The sequence below is a fragment of the Dermacentor variabilis genome, chromosome 11, assembly GCF_050947875.1.
Source record: "Dermacentor variabilis isolate Ectoservices chromosome 11, ASM5094787v1, whole genome shotgun sequence".
Taxonomy (NCBI): Eukaryota; Metazoa; Arthropoda; class Arachnida; order Ixodida; family Ixodidae; genus Dermacentor; species Dermacentor variabilis.
Window position 1 is genome coordinate 103,138,928 of NC_134578.1, and position 23,984 is coordinate 103,162,911.

The window sequence follows — 23,984 nt, forward strand, 5'->3', positions numbered from 1 at the left end:
CAGGTCCTCTTCTTGCACCCTAGCTTCGGCATTTTTTCACCGCCGCCGCATAGTTCTCGTAATGACAAGCACACAAACACAGCAGCCACGCACTCACTCTTTGAAAACACCAAGAACAAACACGCAACGCTGCAGTAAGACAGAAAACGCAAACATAGAAACCGACGCAACCGCTGCGAAACTGATGTGCGAAGCAGAGGACACGCGCAGTCGGCACCCGCCCGTATGGCAGCGACCTCTGCCGGCCACCGTGGGAATTCATTGCAGGCAGCGCCACGCTCTTCCATTGAAAATAGCGGCCGCACGGTGCACTAGCCAGTATTTTCTAGGCACTATAGTGAAACTGGCAAAGTGTCAATAGTGTCACATGTGAATTCAGCGCGCGATACATGCTGAGATTTTACGTGCGATCCGTCGTACGATGCGTCGGAGTCTTGCCGCATACCACGATTCGCAACACATGGTAAGAACATTCCTCCTGTATTTTTTTCAATTCAAGTGTGTGTGTGTGTGTGTGTGTGTGTGTGTGTGTGCGCGCGTGAAAACATTAATGAGTTCCGGAGGCTCGACTTCTTAAGCCGAGACTCCTACGTTGGCACTGTCAGGCCAAGTCTTTCAGCGACATCATGGGCCCTCTGGACGGCCCTTAGTTGGTCCTGAAACAATGGGCTTTGAATCCTTTTCTCCCACTGTGTCCATTCTTCAACGAGGTTGGGGAGAGTCGCGGGACACCCCGCCAGCATATGTCCGATTCCAATGATGCCATTGCAATCGTTGCAGTCCATCTTAATCTCCCTCTCTGGATATATTTTATTAATTGTGTACAGTGTGGGATATGTACTTGTTCGCACTGAGCGCAGTGAAACTGCCTGAGCCCTGTTCAGTTTTGAATGTGGCAATGGGAATTGCCTGCGTCCTAAATAGTAGTGTTTGGTAATGTCATTGTATGTTATTAAATGATCTCCAGTGCCATAGCTCGCTTAGCGGGCCTTAGTTCTGTGAGTTGCCGCGATGCTACGCTATCGTACTAAAACCCCTTAGGTACGGCAGGTAGGGTGCCTAAGTGGTCTCTTCCTCGCCGCATCTGCGTACAGGGTAGAGAGAACCGCGTCGTCTACTGCTACGTCCGTCATGACATGTCTCGCTCCCTACGGAGCGCACTGCCGGTGCGCGTATACCATGAGTTTTTTGCAGCCAAAGACATTTCACGCAAAAGAGGCTGGTCATAATAGGCATGTCTGTGCTCATACACTGTTTGCAGGTTTAAATTACATTAATTTAGCTCTCGCACACGGTCTCCTGTCACCGCAACTTTCCGGTGGTCGTGCGGCCTGTCAGCCGCTCGGTGCAGTTAACGCGGTAGCGTACGGAGCCTGTGTCGCAGAAAATCCGGTGTCGACGTTGGGCGTCCCATCAGGAGGAAGAGGAGTATACATTTATTTTTGAAACAGTATTCCGAGGTAAGCACCTGTTATACATTAGGTGGGAGGTCTCATTCTAGGAACCCTCTGGCCTTCGCTGCCTCCTTGGCCCTGGCGACGAGGCATCGTCGTTGCTCCAGGCCCTCGGAAACGAGCTTGGCCTCCCACGCTTCAATGAGGTCTTCGCTATCTTGTCTGCGTCATATTCTTTCGGTGAAGGCGATGCGTCTGTATCTAGATGCCATGGATACTCGAGGATCAGGTGCGCCAAGGTGTCTGGTACACCGCACATTGGGTAGTGGTATCCTTGTAGCGTTGGGTATAGCCTGTGCATGAGCATTCCGTGGGTGTAAGTGTTACTCTGTAGTCTTCTAAGTGTGGTACTTTCCTTTTTGGTGAGCTTTGGGTGATGTGTTGGGTACACCCTGTGTTTCAGCCTGTGATGTTGAAGGATCGCTGAGTAGGTGATGGGTACGGTCTCTGCCCCCTCCGACACAGACCAGGCATCTCGAGAGTAAGAAGGGTTGGCCCAGCAGGTGTGGCCTCGGGCCGCGGCGTGTGCCGCTTCGTTTCCCTCGTGCCCAGGAACCCATGTCATGGAGGTGTAGGGGATCGGAGTGCTGCGGTGCTTCAATGTGTTCAGTGCTTCTGTCGACACGTGACCCTTAGCGTAGTTCCCGACAGCTGCTTCAGAATCGGAAAAGATGGTAGCTGCTTCCATGCACGTGGTAGTTGCGAGGGCAATCGCCGTCTCTTCTTTAGGGTCAGGGTTTTGTGCACGGACTATGGCAGATGCTAGCTCTCTGCCTTGAGAATCTACGACGCTCAGGGCGTAAGCATTTCTTTGCGGGTATTTGGGCTGTGTCGGTGTATCTGGCGTCCGGATCTTGCCTGTGTCTTTGCCGTATGGCATCCACTCGGGCTTGTCTTCTTTCCTTGTGTTATGTGGGGTGCATGTTGCGTGGAATTGGTGCTATGCACAGGGATTCGCGGATGTTTGGAGGAATTCTTTCTTTTCGGACCGTGGTGGTTATAAAGCTTTCACCGTAGCTCAGCCGTTGCAGCACTGATCTTCCGGTGGGCGTGAGCTTCAGTCGTTCCGACTGGCTTTATGAGCTTCAGCTAGTTCTTGCCAGGTGTTGTGTACACCCATCTTAAGAAGTCTCATAGTCGAAGCCGTAGGTGGTAGGCCCAGGGCGATTTTGATGGCGTTGCATATTTTCATGTTAATTTTTTCTACCTCTGCATTCTTGAGCACGAGGTAGGGTGCGCCGTATGTTATTCGACTGGTGTGGAGTGCTTGCATCACGCATAGCGGGTCATGTTCTTTAAGTCCGCTTCTATGGCTTGCAACTCTCCTGACGAGATGCGTGAGCTGGGATAGTGTTCGCTGTAGTCGCGGGAGGGTGGCCGCCCCGGATCCGTCCTTGTGGATGTGCAGCCCTAAAACTCGTAGGGTTTCCACTTTTGGAATGGGCGTTCCATTCAGGGTGACATTGGGACCGGTTTCATCGTACCCGGGTGGTCTGTCTCATTCTTGACTAGAGGACGAGGTCTTCAGACTTCTCGGGAGCACAGCGGAGGCCACATTTGAGCAAGTAGCTCTCGATCGTATCTAGGGCTTCTTGTAGGCGTGTTTCTTGCGTTCCGGTGTTTGAGGCCCGTCTCCATAACATGATGTCAACTGCGTAAAAAGCATGTCTTAGCTCTGGTATCGCGTCGAGGAGGCTGGGTAGTTTGATCATGGTGACATTGAAGAGCAACGGCGATATCACCCTACCCTGCGGGGTGCCTTTGCTCGGTAGTTGGAAGCTGTTGCTGCGCAGGTTGTATATTCCAACTGTGGCCGTGTGGCCCGTGAGGAAATACCTGACATATTCATATGTCCGAGACCCGCAGCCCAGGTCTTCAAGGTTGCAGAAGATAGCTTCATGACTGATGTTGTCAAGAGCTCCCTTTATGTCAATCGCTAAAATCGATTATTTGCTTCTGGTGCTCAGGTTGTCGATGAGGTCTTGCTTAAGTAGAAGGAAGACATCTTGCATTAACAGGTTCTGCCTGAAACCGAACATAGTGTTTGGAAAATATCCGTTGTCTTGAGGTATGAGGTTAGCTGGTTGTGTATCATGCTCGAAAAGTTTCCCTACGCACGAGGTAAGGGAAATTGGGTGCAAGTTCTCGATGCTGAGCTGTTTATTCCAGGCAGCCAGTAGCTCTCCTTTCTCCCAGCATGCACTGAAGTACTGGAGTAGAGCTGCGCTAACCTGCTGCAGAAGGAGATGCTTGTTGATGATCCAATCTTTGCCCGGGCTGGTGTTTGTGGTGAGCATCGATAGTGCTGCAGAGAGTTCAGCATGCGTAAAGGGTTGACCAAGTTCAGAGTTTAAGTTTCCCACTGTGACTTGCCGTCAGTGCCATCATATTAACAGGTGGGTGGCCGCACAGCTTCTTCTGAATTTCTCAAAGGAGGTTCTCTTCCAATCCAGCGTGGTGCACGAGCCTACAGAGGTGCTGTCTCAGCTGCGTCTTCGTAGTTCCATTGTCGAGAAGGGCGCGCAGGAGATGCCACGTTGTCTTTGTGCTCAGGGTTTCCTGGAGTTTGTCGCAAAATGCCTGCCAGTTCTGTCTTCCTAATCTGTCCGTGTATGCCTGTGCTTGCCCTTAGAGGAGGGCAGTTTGCTTCTTTAATTTCTTGTTTAGCTTCTGTCTCTTGCATCTTTTGAGGAGAGTTCTTCTGGCTTCCCAGGGATGGAGGAGGTGTGTGTCGACGGCTGGCTCTAATTCATTCAGCTGTATTGTTTTGGTGTGGCAATGTGCCGTGTTGAGGACTTTCTTCAGCCGGTCATCTATGTTGTCGATGACGGTCTCTACATTTTGCACGTCTCTAAATGACTTCCACTCCGTTACCTGGGCCGTTCTACCCTAGTGGGCTTGTGAGTGCAAGCCACGGTTAGTTGGAGGATGTGGCGATCGCTGCCCAGGGTTTCCCCACAGGGGCATTTGCATAAGCAGACGTTTGGTGTGTTGCGACACCACGTACCCGAGCACACGAGGGTTGGACCCTCCCGCGTGTAGCCGTGCGCGGCTTAGCCGTGTCCGGGGAAAGGGGGTTCCAGGGGGTTGAGCCAATGCCGGGTGTTCGGACCTTTAAGGCCCCCCGGCGGAGGCAACACACCTCTTTGGCCTCTGCTTCACGCAGACGGCACCCCCGGACTGACCCACCCGGCGGAAATCGGTAGTTGCCTTTTCCTGTATATCTTTCCCTCCAGCCTTCGCCTTTCTCTCACTTTTCATCTTTCCTGTCTTCTCCTAGCTTCCGCTTGCTTCCAATTTTTCCAGGTAGCGAGGGTTAACCTTGTGTGAATAGCCAACCTAGGTTATCTCATATTTGGTTATGGTGATAACCTACAGCTGGCGTTTACAAGACCTCTTATTTACAGTACCTGTAGCGTCCCCCTGTAGGGCTCCACGGTGGGTGGCTGGCGTTATTGCCAAAAATTAAGTTCTCCTATGGCAAAGTCCTTCCCACCCTTCCTTGATCGCCCTCAGAAAAGAGGGCGCACCGAAGATGTATTCAAGTTCATTGGTCGTGAAAGACCCAACTTCCCACGATTTCATGTGATTCACTCGGAAAATTCAGACACACAAGTACGCACAATCTCCCCATTTCTAGTTTCAAAGTCTTTGACTGAGGCTCTTGGCCAAGGTTACAAGGCAGCAAGGATGGCAAGTGGAGATCTCCTCTTGGAGCTTCAGAATCTAAAACAATTTGAAAAGTTACCCAGTCTCGTGTCATTTGGGGACGTTCAAGTGACAGTGACTCCGCACCGCACTATGAACACTACCCTCGGCGTTGTTTCAGATGATGATTTGCTTCAGCTGACAGACGCAGAGCTCTTAGAGGGCTTTAGTGAGCGAAATGTTGTCAATGTGAAAAGAATAAAGATGAGGCGGGATGGTAAAGAGATTGCGACCAAACACATAATACTCACCTTCAATTCAAGTGTCCTACCCGAGTCAATCGAGGCCGGGTACATAAAGCTCCGTGTTAGGCCTTACGTGCCCAATCCACTCCGATGTTTCAAATGCCAGCGCTTCGGCCACAGTTCGCAGAGCTGCTGGGGCCGCCAAACATGTGCGAAATGCAGTGCCCACGAACACACCACTGAAGCTTGTGCGAACGCTCTCCACTGTGCAAACTGTGATGGGAAGCACGCCGCGTACTCGTGGTCGTGCCCATCCTGGAAAAAAAAGGAAATTGTTACAATCAAAGTCAAGGAAAACATAAGTTTCAAGGAGGCACGCAGGCGGGTAGCATACCTGCCAAAGAAAAGCTTTGCCGAAGTGGCGCGTCAGGGGGCAGCGTCACAACGGCCTCCGGCGGCTGTCCGACCCACAAGCCGTGAGTCGGCAGTCACGCCACCTGCCCCCGCGGCGGTTGCAGCTAGTGCTGCTCCGTCAACCGAGGAGAAGGGACCATCGACCCTGAAGGTGGGCACAGCCGAGGCTGCCTCAACCTCCCAGGTCCCTTCCAGCGCTGGCAACGGCCGGCGCAGCCAAATCCCCCCGGGAGCCCCATCAACCTCTGGGCTGGTGGGCGCAGGGGTCTTGCCCTCCAAGGCGGGACCCTCCCTGACAACTTCTCGCTCGCAAGAGCATGTGTCCGGCGCCTCACAAGAGGCAATAGACACTACACCTGTCCTCACGGCGTGCCAAGCGCCTAAGGAGTGCTGAGGCTCCCTCGAACGCTCCAGAAAGGGCAAGACACCGATTACAGGGCCTCGAAAGAGCTCTGTATTCTAATCTCTGAAATCTCTGTAAATAACACTTCTATTTCTGTACACACAGCACCTATTTACTACCAACATGGATACACAGATAATTCAATGGAACGTCAGAGGTCTTAGAAACCTTGATGATGTGCAGGAACTCATCCAAAAACACAATCCAAAAATGCTGTGTTTACAGGAAGCAGACTTAAAAAACAAACACACGAACTTTCTCCGACAGTCTATAACTTTTCGCAAAGATCGCGATGATGCCGTCGCATCATCGGGCGGTGTTGCCATTGTCACTCATAGAAGTATAGCGTGTCGACCTTTACAGCTACAAACACCCCTTGAAGCAGTGGCAGTTCGAGTTGTCCTACTAAACAAACTCATCACCATTTGCTCGCTTTACATACCCCCACATTACCAACTAAACAAACATGAATTTCAGTCCTTGATAGATTAATTGCCAGAACCTTATGTTGTTCTTGGCGATTTCAATGCGCACAGCAGCCTGTGGAGAGACTCTCGTATCGAAGCGCGAGGTCGTCTCGTTGAACAGTTCCTTTTTTCTTCCGGTGCGTGTCTGCTTAATAAGAAGGCACCCACATATTACTGTCTTGCAAACAAAAAATTTTCTTCAATTGATCTTAGCCTAGTTTCCCCGTCACTACTGTCTGAACTTGAATGGGAAGTTAACAACAATCCTTACGGAAGTGACCAATTCCCCATACTGCTAAGATCACCTAAAGAAAACGAATATCCACTACAGGCTCCTAGGCGGAAGATTGACGCAGCTGACTGGGAGAAATTCCAAACCCTAACTAGTATATCATGGGATGACATGTCCTCGTTAGGAATTGATGCTGCTGTTGAGTATTTTACAGCCTTTATAATAGATGCCGCATCAAAATGCATATCAGAAGTAAATGGCCTGGCATGCAAATGGCATGTCCCGTGGTGAAACGACGATTGTAGGATCGATCGTAAAAAACAGAACAAAGCGTGGGGTTTGCTACGCGCCTCTCCCACTGCGGAAAATCTTATTAACGTTAAGAAAGTAAAGTCCCAAGGCAGGAGAACCCGCCGACAGGCTAAAAGAGAAATTTGGGAGAAGTTTTTATCGAGTGTAAATTCCTATACAGATGAGTCCAAAGTCTGGAACAAGGTTAATAGGATAAAAGGGCGACAAACATATTCACTTCCTAAATAAACACACAAGGTGAGACACTGAAAGATCAAGCAGACTCACTTGGGGAACACTTCGAGAGCGTGTCGAGTTCGAACCATTATTCGCAATCCTTTTTGAAATACAAACAAATAGAAGAATGTAAGCCACTAACACGAAAATCCAGACAGAATTAACCTTATAACCGGCCTTTCGGTATGGCTGAGTTGAGAGCTGCCTTTAATACATGGAAAAGTACTGCACCGGGACCTGATAGAGTCATGTATGACATGATCAGAAACATACATACTGACGCACAAGTTACACTTCTTACACTATTCAACTTTATTTGGGCTTCGGGATACCTCCCATCCACATGGAAAGAAGCGATTGTGGTTCCTGTTCTAAAGCAGGGAAAAGACCCCTCCTTGGTAACAAGTTATTGTCCGATAGCTCTAACAAATTGTATGTGTAAGATTTTTGAAAAAATGATAAATCGCAGACTTATACATTTCCTTGAGCTCAACAACATGCTCGATCCTAATCAGTGTGGCTTCAGAGAAGGGTGGTCGACAACCGATCATCTGGTACACATTGAAGGAAATATCCGCGATGCATTATAACATGGACAGTATTTCCTATTGATATTCCTTGACATGGAAAAAGCGTATGACACGGCATGGCGTTACAGGATCTTGCGAGACCTGTCGGAGATGGGCATCCGCGGAAATATGCTGAACATAATTGAAAGCTATTTGTCGGATCGTAGCTTCCGCGTGAAAATCGGCAACGTATTGTTGCGACCTTTTATACAGGAAACAGGTGTACCCCAGGGAGGAGTACTCAGTTGCACTCTCTTTATCGTTAAAATGAACACACTTCGTCCTTCACTGCCACCGGCCATTTTTTATTCCGTCTACGTAGATGATATACAGATAGGTTTTAAATCTTGCAACATTACAGTGTGTGAAAGACAGGTACAGCAGGGCTTAAACAAGGTGTCCAAATGGGCAGACCAAAATGGATTTAAAATCAACCCGCACAAAAGCTCTTGTGTTCTCTTCACAAGAAAGAAAGTCTTGGTACCTGATCCCTGTGTAGATAGAACTGGGTGGACGACAAATTCCCTCCAAGAAAGAACAGAAATTTCTAGGTGTTATTCTCGACTCCAAGCTCACTTCATTTCACACATAAAATATCTTAAAGAAAAATGTCTAAAAACCATGAACTTACTTAAAGTTCTATCCCGCACTACATGGGTTAGCGACAGGAGGTGCCTCTTAAATCTTTACAGGAGTCTAGTTAGATCACGATTAGATTATGGTGCCATAGTATATGACTCTGCTGCACCGAGTGCACTAAAGATGTTAGACCCCGTTCATCATCTGGTTATCGGCCTGGCCACTGGTGCATTTAGAACAAGCCCGGTGGATAGTCTATATGCAGAGTCAGATGAGTGGTCACTACATTTTCAGAGAATGTACATCAGCTTTACCTATGTTCTCAATGTGCGCTCCAATAAAGAACATCCGTGTTTCAAAACTGTTAGCAACTTGACGTGTGAAACACTTTTTCATAAAAAACCCTCTATGAGACTTCCTTTCTCACTGCGTGCAAGAGCACTTAGCACGGAAATGGATGTCCCTGTTCTCGAACATCGCCTAATGCCTCCAGCTAAGCTATTACCGCCCTGGGAGTGGCAGGCGATAGACTGTGACGTATCCTTTGTAGAGGTCACAAAAAGCACGCACCTGACCTCGAAATCGCTATGCATTTCCGTGAACTTCAATTGAAGTACAGCTGCTCCGAATACTACACAGACGCGTCAAAATCACATGCTGGTGTATCTTATGCTGCTGTTGGTCCCTCTCTTTCTAAATCTGACTTATTGAACCCGCAAACAAGTATCTTTACTGCAGAAACCTATGCAGTACTGTCTGCAGTAAAACATACAAAAATTAAAACTCGACAGAGCAATTGTATACACAGACTCGCTAAGTCTCGTAAAAGCCTTAATTTCATTACAAAAGCTTAAAAATCCTGTTTTTATCGAACTTTACTCCCTCTTATGCAGTATTTACATGTCACATATACTCGTAGTAATATGCCGGGTGCCTGGCCATAGAGGTATAGAGGGTAATGTCATCATCATCATCAGCCTGGTTACGCCCACTGCAGGGCAAAGGCCTCTCCCATACTTCTCCAACAACCCCGGTCATGCACTAATTGTGGCCATGCCGTCCCTGCAAACTTCTTAATCTCATCCGCCCACCTAACTTTCTGCCGCCCCCTGCTACGCTTCCCTTCCCTTGGGATCCAGTCCGTAACCCTTAATGACCGTCGGTTATCTTCCCTCCTCATTACATGTCCTGCCCATGCCCATTTCTTTTTCTTGATTTCAACTAAGATGTCATTAACTCGCGTTTGTTCCCTCACCCAATCTGCTCTTTTCTTATCCCTTAACGTTACACCTATCATTCTTTCCATAGCTCGTTGCGTCGTCCTCAATTTGAGTAGAACCCTTTTCGTAAGCCTCCAGGTTTCTGCCCCGTAGGTGAGTACTGGTAAGACACAGCTATTATACACTTTCCTCTTGAGGGATAATGGCAACCTGCTGTTCATGATCTGAGAATGCCTGCAAAACGCACCCCAGCCCATTCTTATTGTTCTGATTATTTCCGTCTCATGATCCGGATCCGCCGTCACTACCTGCCCTAAGTAGATATATTCCCTTACGACTTCCAGTGCCTCGCTGCCTATTGTAAATTGCTGTTCTCTTCCGAGACTGTTAAACATTACTTTAGTTTTCTGCAGATTAATTTTTAGACCCACTCTTCTGCTTTGCCTCTCCAGGTCAGTGAGCATGAATTGCAATTGGTCCCCTGAGTTACTAAGTTATCAGCGAATCGCAAGTTACTAAGGTAGTCTCCATTAACTTTTATCCCCAATTCTTCCCAATCCAGGTCTCTGAATACCTCCTGTAAACACGCTGTGAATAACATTGGAGAGATCATATCTCTCCAATGGGAAATGTACTGGCTGATAAAATGGCCACATCACTCACATCACTGAACACTTTTCCTACAGCTGCTGTTCCTGTCACAGATCTGAAGCCTTTCTTGCGCAAGAAACTGCGACAACACTGGCAACACATGTGGAACACAGAAATAAACAATAAACTACAGGTTATAAAGCCACAGTTAGGTTTTTGGCCCTCCCCAACAAAATCACGGTGAACAGATGTCCTTTTCTGCCGCCTCAGAATAGGGAACACATTTGGCACTCACAATTTTCTGCTTACTGGAGATGAACCGCCAACCTGTGGTCGATGTGGTGAGAGGCTGACCGTCCTCCACGTCCTCTTGGAGTGTCGCAAAGCCGAATCTGAAAGAAATATTTTCCTCTTGCATATCGTTATTGCATACCTCTTCACCCAGCTATGCTTCTTGCTAAGGAACCATTTTTCAACACCAATGTAGTCCTCAATTTTTTAAATGAGGTTGTCCTACATGTTATGAGCCCAATAAATTCGTAGCGCATCCTCTTTCCAGAGGATGCCGCTGTGATAGTTGTTTTATATAGCACATGCCTCCAGGCCCTTGTGTAGCAAGGGCTCTAACGAGGCCATGGTGCTCTAGCGAATTTTAGAAGCTTATGCAATTTTTAATACCGTATCATTATTTTGAAATGCACCTCAATGCTCATAGTACGCGTCATTTGTCATCGCCATAATTTTATTACACGTACATTTTACGCGCTTTACAGCGACTATATTTTACGCCCCTTTACAGCCACGTCACATCAACTCCATAGAACCCATCACTCCACTGCGAAATCATTAACACTTCCATGGCGCTCTTTGGCCATACCTGGCCCTTGCGCCAAGAAAAATCACACATTCATTCATTCATTTTATTAGAATGTGAAGACATCTGCCCAGTGGTCGATTTAGGCATAACTGGCCTCCTGAATCCCTTTGGTTCAGCGGGAGCAGGGGAAAAGTAAACATGGCCACAATAGATTAGTAAGGGGTTATTGGAAGATTGGTGTAAAAAAAGTAGGAAAATGACAAAAAAACGGAGACGTACAAAAGCAAAGTTCACAGTAGGGCGTCAGAAAATTTGGTTGTGGGAGTCATCATGTTTTCTTTTTTTTTTTTTTTTACGTAGGTGGGACATTAGGCAGTATAATAGCAAGAGCTTGGGGGCGCAACCCACCGTCCCATTCCAAAAATGACGGTCATAACATCCATCCATCCATCACTGCCCATGCAAGTGGACGGGTTTCTTCCAGAAAACTTGCCTTCGGGCATAACGTTCTCCATGAGCGTTTCCCGGTAAACATTATGGTTACGCTGCAGTTGCCGGGAAGCATGAGAAGCAGTCGGGGATCTTTGAATGCTACCGCATTCCGCTCCTAACATCCATCCATCCATCATAACATCCATCCATCCATCACTGCCCATGCAAGTGGACGGGTTTCTTCCAGAAAACTTGCCTTCGGGCATAGTGTTCTCCATGAGCGTTTCCCGGTAAACATTATGGTTACGCTGCAGTTGCCGGGAAGCATGAGAAGCAGTCGGGGATCTTTGAATGCTATCGCATTCCGCTCCTAAAGGCAAAGGGTAAGCGTCCTCCAAAATTTTTTTTACTGTGCACTTGGGCCCCATCTTACACGGTTTAAACCTGCTTTCTTACTTCACCTATGGTGTGTACCCCATAGCTCTCACAAATATTGATGGAGGGAGTGCCTAGGATTATTAGATCGCTCGTTTTCTCTTTAAACTGATTGAGAGTGTGAAACTGCATTCACATAGATGAATCTTGCATTTTTTTTGCGCAACCATCGAGAGGGAAAAAAACAAAACAAAGAAACTGCATAGAGCTCCTGTGTTATTGAACTTCCTTTATACATAAAAGCACATTTAACATTGGCATTCAGCTATCGCGTAGTGATGCACTCCATCTCATTGACAATTTATCTTCTATCACTCTGACAATCATTTGCGTTGAGAATAACTCCCTTCCAAAAATCAGGGCCTCAATCAACTCAAAGACTACAATGCTGCTTTCATTTGTCCATATGGTATTCTATTATGAATAAGGGCGATCTGTTTGAGTGCAAAATAATAGAACAATAAATTGTTCTGAAGGGGAAAAAAAGCTACCAATGCACACAGTAAAAAACCAGTCCTGTTCTTTTTTTTTTTTTTTTTTTTGTCAATGGAGGCCCCTGGCACATGTTTTACTTGTATGTTCATTGAAGCCGTTCGCACCCACGTGGCATAGGTGTATCATAGGTGTAGCATCCCTCTTGAAGGTAAACCGCTGATGTAGAATAGGATATTGATTTGTTTCAAGTTCTTCAATGAATAAAATTTCAGAGGCATCGATGACATTGCCCCCACTTCTCCACACTCTTGTTTACCTTTTGACATGTCAGTGACGTCCTGCCTAATCTTATTGATCCATTGCAGTTTTCTCTAGGGCTTTGTCGGAAAACAGCAAAGTTTCCAACAACTTATGGAGTTCTTCGTGCACATGGGCATGCAGCAGCCAGTCATTTCACTTGAAAAGGGAACGACCAAGTGACCGCAGCTCTTTCCCCTCGCTTGTTGCCTTGCAAAGTGATACACGCAATGGCCACACTGTTGCGATAAGCTTTGAATGATTTATGTCCTCCTAGGGAAAAACCGGAACTCTGTTTAATCTCACATTCATTGATTGTCCTGTTTCATCGACGTATTGTTTCTTACAGAAAGAACAGCCAAGCATATAAATTATGTTGGAACTAGTACAACTAAAGGTAGTTTTTACTTTGTACTAATAGCTATTTGAAGTGCTTTAAATTTTAACGTCACTTTGAAGGTGCTTGCCAGTTTTGCACTTGGCCCGAGAACGTGCTTTCATTAATGGGGAATGAGGTTGGCTTACTTCAGCATGCACTAACATACCTTTTAAGTTTCTGTTGCAGCGATAGATAACCCTTGGTACATCTGGAAACACTCTTCTCAGACGCTCAGGACTTGGTAATATTGGGTGGTATTTTTGTAGGGTGTTTATGCTTGGGAGTGCATTAGAAAACTTTGTTATAATGGCTGGCGTTCTGAGATTCTGGTGTAGGTTGTTTCTTAGCTAATTCCAACTGCCACTCCAATCTTGATGCGGTGTCATAAGCCTAGTCGAGAGAAATTTGTGGATAGTTTCTTTTTGATAGCATTACTTCTTAATTCTGCTACTAAGTTCATTTAGGTGGTGGATATAATCATTGTTTTCACTAGAGATTCTTTTTATTCATTTTGCTTGTCTGAAAAAAATTTCTTGCTTGCTGTCCCGCGGTTAAAGTTGAAAAATAGGCCCGATGACGGCATATGGCCTGTGAGATTAGAAGATTTCGGAGGCTCTTGTAGACAGCTTGTACTTCTGTTTTGTCGCATATCAGTGGACGTGGAAAGTACAAATAAAACGCTGGCATCCGTTGCGGTGCATCTCGCATATTTCACATGCACATTCATTTTGAATCACTCAGATGCACCAACGAGAAGAAAGGAAAATAATCAAGGGGCCTGATTTTTATTATTTGTATCATGAGAAGTCAACAAACAAAGACACCAAGGACAACATAGTGGAAAACCTTGTCCTTACTGATTGAATTAAAGAAATGATAAATTAATGGCAATGGAAGTGGATGAGAAAACAACTTGCCTACCCGCCGTGGTTGCTCAGTGGCTATGGTGTTAGGCTGCTGAGCACGACGTCACGGGACCAAATCCCGGCCACGGCGGCCACATTTCGATGGGGGCGAAATGCGAAAACACCCGTGTACTTAGATTTAGGTGCACGTTAAAGAACCCCAGGTGGTCGAAATTTCCGGAGTCCTCCACTACGGCACGCCTTATAATCAGAAAGTAGTTTTGGCACGTAAAACCCCATAATTTAATTTTTTTTTAAACAACTTGCCGCAGGCGGGGAACGATCCCACGTCTTTGCATTATGCGTGTGATGCTCTAACTACTTGAGCTACCACGGTGCCATTTCCCCATCCACTTTCTTAGGTGTTTATGTGTTACTACTAGAACTAACCTTGGGAATTTTAGCCAGTGCCACATCGCGCAAGTAAACTAAGCTACCACGCTATACTAAAACTTGTTTGCTGCGAAGTTCGTTTGCGGAACACTAATGGTATTTCCTGTAACCCCACTATTGTACTAACGTTAAACTAAAATTGTTTAATTTCACAAACTTGATCATTAAGCAATCACACATCGGTATATTAGGCAAATAAAAAATGGTCAACCAGCCGTGTTCTGCTTGCTTCGATGCAATATTATCCATCAATACTTCTTGAATAAAGAAAACAGCTAGCTTTAGTTTTATAATCATATGTTGTTTTATTTCATTCGTATTTCGCAACTATAATTTTGTTTACAAAATAAAAGCATTACTATAGTAGCCTGTTTTAATTTGTTAATGCAGAATTGAGGCCTTCCAGCTGTCAAGTTGAAACTTCAGAAAGTGAGAAGTCACATCAGCAATGCTGGCACTACTGTAACTTATTGGGCTACAAGACTGATAGATTGTGTAATCTGAAAGCACACATTATGGTCCACACAGGCGAGTGGCCATTCGAATGCCATTTGTGTCCGAAGAGCTTTGCACTAAAGAACCTGCACACTCACCCAGGGGAGTGACCATTTGAGTGCCCTTCATGCCGTCAAGAGATTCCAAGAAAAGAATGCTCTTGATTATCACCTGCACTCTCACATGAGCGAGAAGCCATTTCAGTGCCCTTCATGCCTTTAGAGCTTCCTGCATAAGTCCACATTAAATAGTCACCTGTGTTCACTCACACGGGCAAGAGGCCATATCAGTGCCGCCTATGTCAAGATATCTTTTTACATAGAAACCAGCTAAATAGGCACCTGTGCTACCACAAATGAAAGTGACCATTTGAGTGATAGTTCTGGTTTTAGAGCTTTTTCTAGCAGCTCATTCGACTGGTCCTTCCAGAGCACTTTTAGGGTGTAAAGAAAGTCGTGTAAGGTAACAATAAAGCTGTGGATCTAGCATTGAAAATATAGCTTCATTATTACTTGTGGAGTATTCTTGTGCGCCTAGTTAACTGTGGCAAAGTAGAGTGCTGTCGGTACGCATGCATAGCTTTGTGCTATCCTGTCATAGCCCTTGTTTGCACTTGCATCGAGTTGTATTTCGTTGTACTTGCTTGTCTGATTTTGATTGGCAGATATTAAAAGATAGCCGCCAAAAATAAGTAAGCATTGTTCTTCTGGCAGCCTACATTCGGTGCATCTTGGACACTGCACTCAGCCCCCCGGCATGGTGTAGCAGTGGCGATGCGAAACGTACCCACATTTTAAAGAGCAAGGGATTGGCTACTACTTGTGCAATGCCATAACAAGTGCCACCATGTGACGACACCTGCCCATCTCCATTTCAAAGCAGGAGCCATTGCAAAGTTATTCAAGGTGTGACCACTGTTGTACGCAATGCAAGACAAGTCGATTAAAGAGCTGGAAAGGCTGGTGAAGTCGAGCTTGCATTCTCTTGTCGCTCACTCAGTGGGCTGAGCTGATTATGCTAGCACCGAGAAACAATGGATCTATGACAACTGTGGCAACTAAAGCTCACCGTAAATGCTGCATGTGTCATTGAACAGTGTCCACTTCCAGTCATCGATGATATTTTTGCAGCACCATACAAGGGAGACGTCTACAGCAGCTTAGACATGCCCAACGCCTATAAGTTCCATTGGATGAAGAGTCAAAGAAGTTGATGACCATCGTTATATACAGAAGGTTGCTTTCCTTCAGCTGCGTACCTTCCGGAGTGTTGTATGTGCCAGCTATCTTTCAGTGCGCCATCGAAAATATGCTTGACTGTCCAACAAGCGTACAAGCATATATGGATGACTGTCTGGTGGCAGAATGGAAACTTAACAGTGGATCAATCTCGAGGCAGTCCTCCAGCATTTCCATGAATGTGACATCAAAATGCGGGAGAATAAGTGCTCCTTCGTAAAGTCGCAAGTATCGTACCTAGGACACAAAATCGCCAGCGGCAAACTTCAGCCACTGGAGAAGAACCTGGAAGCTCTGGTGAACGCACCAAGTCAGGAGAATGTGAGCGAGCTACATTCTTGCATAGATCTGCTCACTTATTAGAGCAATTTTGTTCCAAGCATAGCAATGACGCTTGCTTCGTTGTGCGACCTTCGGAAGAAGGATTGCCATTCGAAATGCTCTTCAAAGCAGCAACAGCTCTTTAAACAATCTAAGGAAGCGTTCCATCATGCCAGAATGCTCATGCATTTTGATGTGACCAAGTCGCTGCGCCTCGCATGCGGCGCATCTCTGCATTGTACAAAAGTGTTTTTTTCCCTTCGCATTGCCGCCATTGACAAACCTATGGGGTTCTGCCTGTAAACACATAAAGGGAAAATCAGACATCCACTCAATCGTAGCAGTTGCTGCAATGGGAACCCATATGGGTTCCTTGAAATAAAGGCCTCGCAGTTGAACGAACATTTGTACTAGTTCAGGACTCTAACCATGGCAGCCGCTCTACCATCTGAGCTAACGAGGCAGCTAGGAGATGGCAGGGTGAAGTCGAAGTCTCCTCTTGGAGGCAGGTTTCTTAAACGGCCTTAAACGGCAATGACGCAGACATCTTAGATAAGCTTCATGGCCAAGCAGGTACTGTGGTTTGGCACACAACAAAAAAGCAAGGAGAGATACGAAAACCATACCTTGTCCTCACTTTTAACCGAATGTGTCTGTCCACGAAAGACACTGTAGCTTTCCTCAGCATTCAGTGACACTGGACATTTCAAACCTGATATGCTCCAAATGCCAGCAGTTTGGGCACAGCTCAGAGTCTTGCCATGGGAAACTTGCTTGTGTGCTTAATGCAGTGAACATGAACACAACTTGGACAACCATGTGAATGCATTCGTGAAGTGCCCTAACTGGCAGTGGTCCACATGCTGACTGCTTTCATGCACACATCATTTTCAGAAAAGGAAATGCGATAATCCTGCTACAACTTCAAGAAAACATATACATAAAAGTCAATATAAAGAACTTTAACATAACAAAAATCTCAATATAACAAAGTATACAACAATCATGACCTCCTATCCATAGAACGCCGTGTATTTCAAACCTCAATATAACGAAGTGTGTGTATGTATACTATTTCAATAAAGAAATTCCACTGCCGCCGCAATGAAATGTCGAGACAGTAAATAGAAACTTCCACGGACACAGATGGTCAGGTTATTGAGTTACCGTATTTTCCGGTGTATAAGTCACATTTTTTTTTCTGAAATTTTCGTCAGTGCGTCTTATACACTACTGTGACTTATATATGGCTTTTTTTTAAGGGACTGCTGTCAAGCTGACATTGGATGCTATGGCCTCCCGAAAATGCACTGGGCTGACTTCCTCTGGCAGTTGCTACAGGTTGTGTGCACGCAATGGAGGTACCGGGTTTTTCTCGTGATCAAGTTGCTGAGTGCAGTGCGAGAAGGACGGAGCAGCACTGTGGAGTTGAAGTCGTCGCATCTGCAGATCGCTGTCAAGATAAGGCATGCATCATTGCACAGTCTAAGCAGTTGCTACCAGAGTGTATCCCGTGCTGCCACTTTCCCGTTTTCCACACTTGTGCACGATTCGGCTCACCATGGCACGCGTTCACTTGCACATACAGTATATGCGGCGCACGGGGACAATGTTATCGCCCTTGGACTTTTGTCGGTACATCGCGCCCACCACGACGGCAGAAATGTGCCTGGGGTGTCCATATCGTTGTTTGCATGTGACTCACGTTCACAAAGTGAAATCTCACTATTTTTTTTTCAAATCGCTTACTGAATGAACAGGTGCCTCCTATACACCAGTGCAACCTATATATGGCTGTTTCTTGGAAATACTGCCATTTTGAGGGGAGTGCGACTTATAGACCGGAAGGTGAGGCACAAGCGGCTTCTTTCAAAACTGACTTCTCAAGTCATGTGCCGCGCAGCAAAAGGGACTGCCGAAGTCGAGCTGCATCAAGCTCCGTACTAAGTCCAAGTGCGATAAGATCCTATCGCTCCCCACACACTGTTTGCTTTCAAGGGCCCCTCTCCAGGTCGGGGCATTCTGAGCTGGCAAGCACATTGCATACGTTGTGCGCTAATGATCGTGTCCGCTAAATATTACTTTGCTTCGTGCCACGGAAAGATTAGAAATTTCAAACCGAACGCTGTTTGCCATTCTCGTCGCGGCCGCCATGCTTCAAGCCTGAAGGTGACATACACATACTAGTGTGGCTACGCACACGTGTTTATGCTGTGAAGTCACTCATAGTGACACGTGACCTCGAGAATTATTCAGGGCAACATCTGTTATTTGTGTAATCTGTTGCTTGAGTAGACGAATTAAACTTTAAAGAAATAATAAAACACAAACTCAATGTTTTTTCTTTTTTTTTTACTTTGCAATGCGGCAAGAGAGATTTACTTCCATTTCGTCTGCTTGTTCCCACGTCATGGAGCCGCGCGCAGACACCGAAACTGTCATTTTCTACTGTGTTCCAGCGCATTGTTGCTCTGTGATCTGCTTGTGTCTGCCTCAGTGTTCATGTAGCACTTATTTATACCGCTAGTCGGGTATGCTCGTGGACAGCGGGAAAAATCGTGTGCTCCGCAAAATGAGACAATCACTACAGCTCGCATGCGACGCCATCAGTGAAAGTGTGCCGCACCATAAGAAAGTGAGGATAAAAAAAATGAAGGCAGGGCCTGTGACGTATACGAAATGCGTTTCTTGAGCTCTGGTATGTGACAACACTGGGAATTAATTTTGTTTGCGGAGGCTGGACAGGGCAAGTGAAGAGAGTGTGTCGCGTGGCAGTGGCACTCGCCTGCTGAAATAATGGGTTCGTGGCACTGAAGTATTTCCATCTCGGCTATTAATGCGATAGCGTTAAGGGCCCTGTGCCACAGTTCGGCAAAAAAAATTCTCGAACCGCTCATACCAAGGCCCTCCTTGTGGCCGAAGGAAGCTACTGAACTAATTGAATTTCTCAAGCTAAAATACATAGAAAAATTATAATGTACGACTTACACACAACGTGCAGACATGATAGCATCGGATTGTAATTTGGCTACACTAGAAAAGATAATTCCGTTAGGCAAAAATTCAATGAAACAGCTTTTCCAGCATTTCTGCCATTCATTAGACTGGCCACGGCATCCGCCATGTGCATGCGAAAGTGTGGCTGGCTTCGTTTAATTTGTACCGCTGACTTGAAGATGTCATGGCATGAAACCGTATCGTTCATCACCGACTCCCAAATCAAAATGCGCTCGTCCTGTCAATAGCGCTCATTCCTGTCAATTCTCAGCATTGACCTTGTGTCTCCGTGCAAACTTTTTCAGTATTCATCAAAATGATTTGTTTTCTCCTTCAAATTAACTTTTTTCGATTGCCCGATAATATGGATAATTCTGTGCCCCCTTTCCATGTAACGAAAGTCTTGGTGACTGTACTTATTTGCATAAAAGGTACAGTTTCAGTACCACGAAATTTCAATATAATGAAGCACATTGCCAATTTTACCGACTTCATTATATTGAGGTTTAACTATCTTTCCAAAGTGTGCACAAGGCACTTACAGTTTTCAAGCATTAACTGTGCCAATGCAACTCACAGGGTTGCGAGACAGCATGTGGTGTCCACAGGAGGACAGTATAGCTTTGCTGACCTCACCCTATTCTCCACCCACGGTAAGCACCACTGCATGTGCGTGGTTTGGAACAGTAAAAATTCCGCAGAAACTGTAGTGGAGCGAACAGCCATCTCCTTCTCCAACTCGCCAATGCTCCCAGTGCTCCGCCCAAGCCCATGGAGGTAAGCTGTTTTGACTCCTGCCAAACCACAAGACCACTCTTGTAGAGATGAGGTGAAGATCATCTAGCATTACCTACTGAAGTACAGTTAAACCTCGTTACTACAAATACCACATTAACAAAGTTTTCAGAAATCCCCTGCTGACTTCTTATAGTTTCAATGTAAAAGTATTTCAGTACTCCAAACTTCAGAATACTGAACTTTTCAGAATAACGATCATTATATTCAGTTTCCCTGTGAGGTTAACAACGCTTCAGTACCATGAGCTAATATTCAGAAATCTGAGGATTCCCGATTTCTTGATTCTTGATAATGAGAGAGGGAATAGACTAGAGGAGTTTGACATCCCACAAGTAATGCCGGAAGAAGTAACGACAGCCTTGCCAGCTATCCAAAGGGGGAAGGCAGCTGGGGAGGATCAGGTAACAGCAGATTTGTTGAAGGATAGTGGGCAGATTATTCTATAAAAACTGGCCACCGTGTATATGCAATGCCTCATGACCTGCAGCGTACCGGAATCTTGGAAGAACGCCAACATAATCTTAATCCGTAAAAAAGGGGACGCCAAAGACTTGAAAAATTATAGACTGATCACCCTACTGTCCATTGCCTACAAAGGTAGGCAATGGACAGTAAGATGATGGAGTAAGCTGACAGTAATGACAGTAAGATGACAGTAAGGTAATTGCAAATGGGGAATCAGGAACACCTTAAGGCTTTTTCACATGGTACGATTGGGGCGAAAAAAATCGTTCTGCCGCGCACGTCATATAGTGATTTTCGCTGACAGCTTTCACATGCGTTTGCGGCAGTGCGATTACCGTCGCAGCGATGTGCAAGGTTGCCTCCTGCTCACGAAGTATCCATGCCTGCATCGTCAAATAAAAACGGCATGGAGACGAATCAAATATTCGAATTTTCTTATTTTTGTTCAATTATAGAATAAGTACACCATTTTTAACGTTTAAAAGCGTTGAGACTTCACGACAGCTTGCAGATACGTTGAGTGAGGAGCTGCACAACACCGAAGTATTATGAGCGTGCGGCGTCGGTGGGCTGGTTCCGTTTAGTACACTCTAGTTTCGTTGTTACTATGGAAGCCGCAACGTCTTTTCCTGGATGAGTATTTGCTTTTGGAGAAGAACAAACTGCTGTTAAATGTGCATGCATATAAGCAGCTGGCGCAATTTGTAGGGAAGAGGTTGAAGACGGCGGCGATCAAGTGGGTATGTGTTTTATGTTGAAGCGGCGTCCTTCTCCCTACCCGGATAGCGTGCAGCTTCTTTCAAACGAATTGTGTAAGCGGAAGAAAAGAAAAAATGTTTATGAAGCTCCTAAACCACAAAAGCTGGTGGGTACGCCCTAAATATAGCTACAACTGATGCGAGACTATGCTCCACAGAGTTAACAACGCACGGTAAAACACACATTGCCCCTCCCACATCGCACTGATCATTGCGACTGAGCGATGGCGCGACCAACTTGTTGGAATCCAGTCGTGGAGAGCCTACGACGTCGTGGCGGTCGCTGAGCAATGAAATTCGCTGTGTCGCTGACTGAAAATCGAGCCATGTGAAACAGCCTATAGACTTCTATCAACCAAAGGACCAGGCAGGATTTTCTAAAGGCTACTCAACAATAGACCATATTCACACTATCAATCAGGTGATAGAGGAATATGCAGAATATAAAGAACTCTTATATATAGCTTTCGTTGATTACGAGAAAGCATTTGATCCAATCGAAAAGTCAGCAGTCATGCAGGCATTACGGAATCAAGGTGCAGATGAGTCGTATGTAAAAGTACTGAAAGATATCTATAGCGGCTCCACAGCCACCGTAGCCACACAGTCACACTTTGCACTTTCCAGACGTGCCTGTGCTTTGACATAGTTCAGGTGTCTGCCTTGTGCTAGAAAGATGCGGTATCCACCGCAAGAAATGTGAAATATAAGCAAAAAGCAAGAGACATTCCACTTCGGAGGTGACATGAAGCTACCTTTTTGTCGGTAGTTTTCTCAGCGTCAGCATTTGTTTTGCGCACGTCACTCTTATTGTATTGTGCTTCGGTGGTGCGTGGCAGTGGAATCCATGGAAAATTGCAACAGCATGTGTTGAGACCCAACAGCGACGTTTTCGTGGATAGCTGATATGCTGACACCTTATGAACTAATGGGCTGATGGGTGGAATGGTTAATTTTGGGGATTTCACTATAACAGTCTTTCAGAATAATGAAAAAATTTATCACAGTGTCCTGAAGTTCGAAATCTTAGATGTCTTATTAAATACTGACAACATTGAAGTGCTTTTATTCCACATTCCCCAGACGTAATGGCAATTGCTGTACAGTCAACATGGGAGTATCCATATGTCACTTGAAGCTGTATCCATACAAGCTATTTTATTTAACAAGACAATAACTGTGGTGTTCTAATATACACCACAGATCAACAACTTGGAGGCCATTTTGAAAGCCTGGTTTGTCCGCGTTTTTCCCCACACGTCCTTGTTGGAAACCTGCACTTAAAGCTCACTGTGGGGCAGGTCGGCATGTGATATTATTGGTGAACTTATTGAAAATTTTCACATGTCCTATGGGACAAGTATAAGTAATACAAAGTAGTCTACTTATTTCTAGCAGTGTACATAATAGTTTCTTCTAAAGAGTCGTCACATCCTCTGCATGCTCACTTCCTTGCATGCAATGACTGATGACTAAAAAGCCTCTTAAGAAGTGGTAATGTCCCAGTGCTACTAGAGGGAATTGAAGAGTATGCATGTCCCTTATGTTTAAAGCAGTGGTGTCTGTGTGTTTTGCAAACTGGGGTAAATTCAAGCAGCTTTCCAGCCTGACACCTCCATGAACATAACTCTTCATAGGTGAAATGACATCCGGTATACTTCGAGCTGCACACAAAATTGCCCCTCGATGTTCAAGCACTCAAGTCAACCCAAATCCTTTGTTAGGTGAGGAATGCAAATTGGCATCACAAAGAGTAGAATAAGACCTGGGTTTTAATTTAGTGTACCCAATATTTAAAATTCCAATTCCTTTTAAACAATGAAGAGCAACTTGGAGATGTGTGCGTCCGAAAGCAAAAAAGGAGTATTTGGTCAAGGTGCATGTTGTCCATAAACTCGCACATATTCTACAAACTCTATAGCACGGTGTGCAGGGTAATAGAGCTAACACCCTCAGCCTTGTTTATGTCATGGGCTATAGACTACGAGAGCAAGGCTACGATATTTGGCGCACATTTGGGTGGACGTCTAGTTGACAACAGTACTGGAAAAAGATTTTTGCACACAAGCATGACCACTGAATTAAAATCAGTTTGTCCATTGCCTATGTTAAGACCAGTGAGTGTTTCTTTGTCATTGCAATTGTATTTATTTTAACCATGGGACATACACATTTTGTCCCCCAAGAGTGTTTTTAAGAAAATGTTTGTCTTCATTTTCTTTTACAGCGACGCTGTTAGCATCTCGGTGTCTGTCCTTGAGCATAAATTATCATCGGCAATGGCTCATCCCCCGCGTAACGCAGAGGCTACAGGCACTCGGCAAAGTGAAGCGATCAGTGCAAACAATCATTGAAATATCTTGTGCAACAAACAGAACAGCATACAGTTAAATAAAGTACAAGCTCAAAACAAGCACCTCAACCATAAATTAAACTTTGCATAGTGCCCTTAGCAGTTGTACCGGTGAT

The 23,984-nt window shown here is 45.6% G+C and overlaps 1 protein-coding gene across 1 annotated transcript in view; it reads left to right on the plus strand.

Annotated features, from left to right (window-relative positions):
* The first annotated feature begins 266 nt into the window (after positions 1–266).
* LOC142563403 (uncharacterized) overlaps positions 267–23,984 on the plus strand; it is a 62,048-nt gene continuing 38,330 nt past the window's right edge. Inside the window, exons 1-3 of the mRNA XM_075673956.1 lie at positions 267–463; positions 17,760–17,963; positions 20,074–20,271. The gene's annotated coding sequence lies outside the window, so the exon portion shown is untranslated. The remainder of the gene's footprint in view (positions 464–17,759; positions 17,964–20,073; positions 20,272–23,984) is intronic.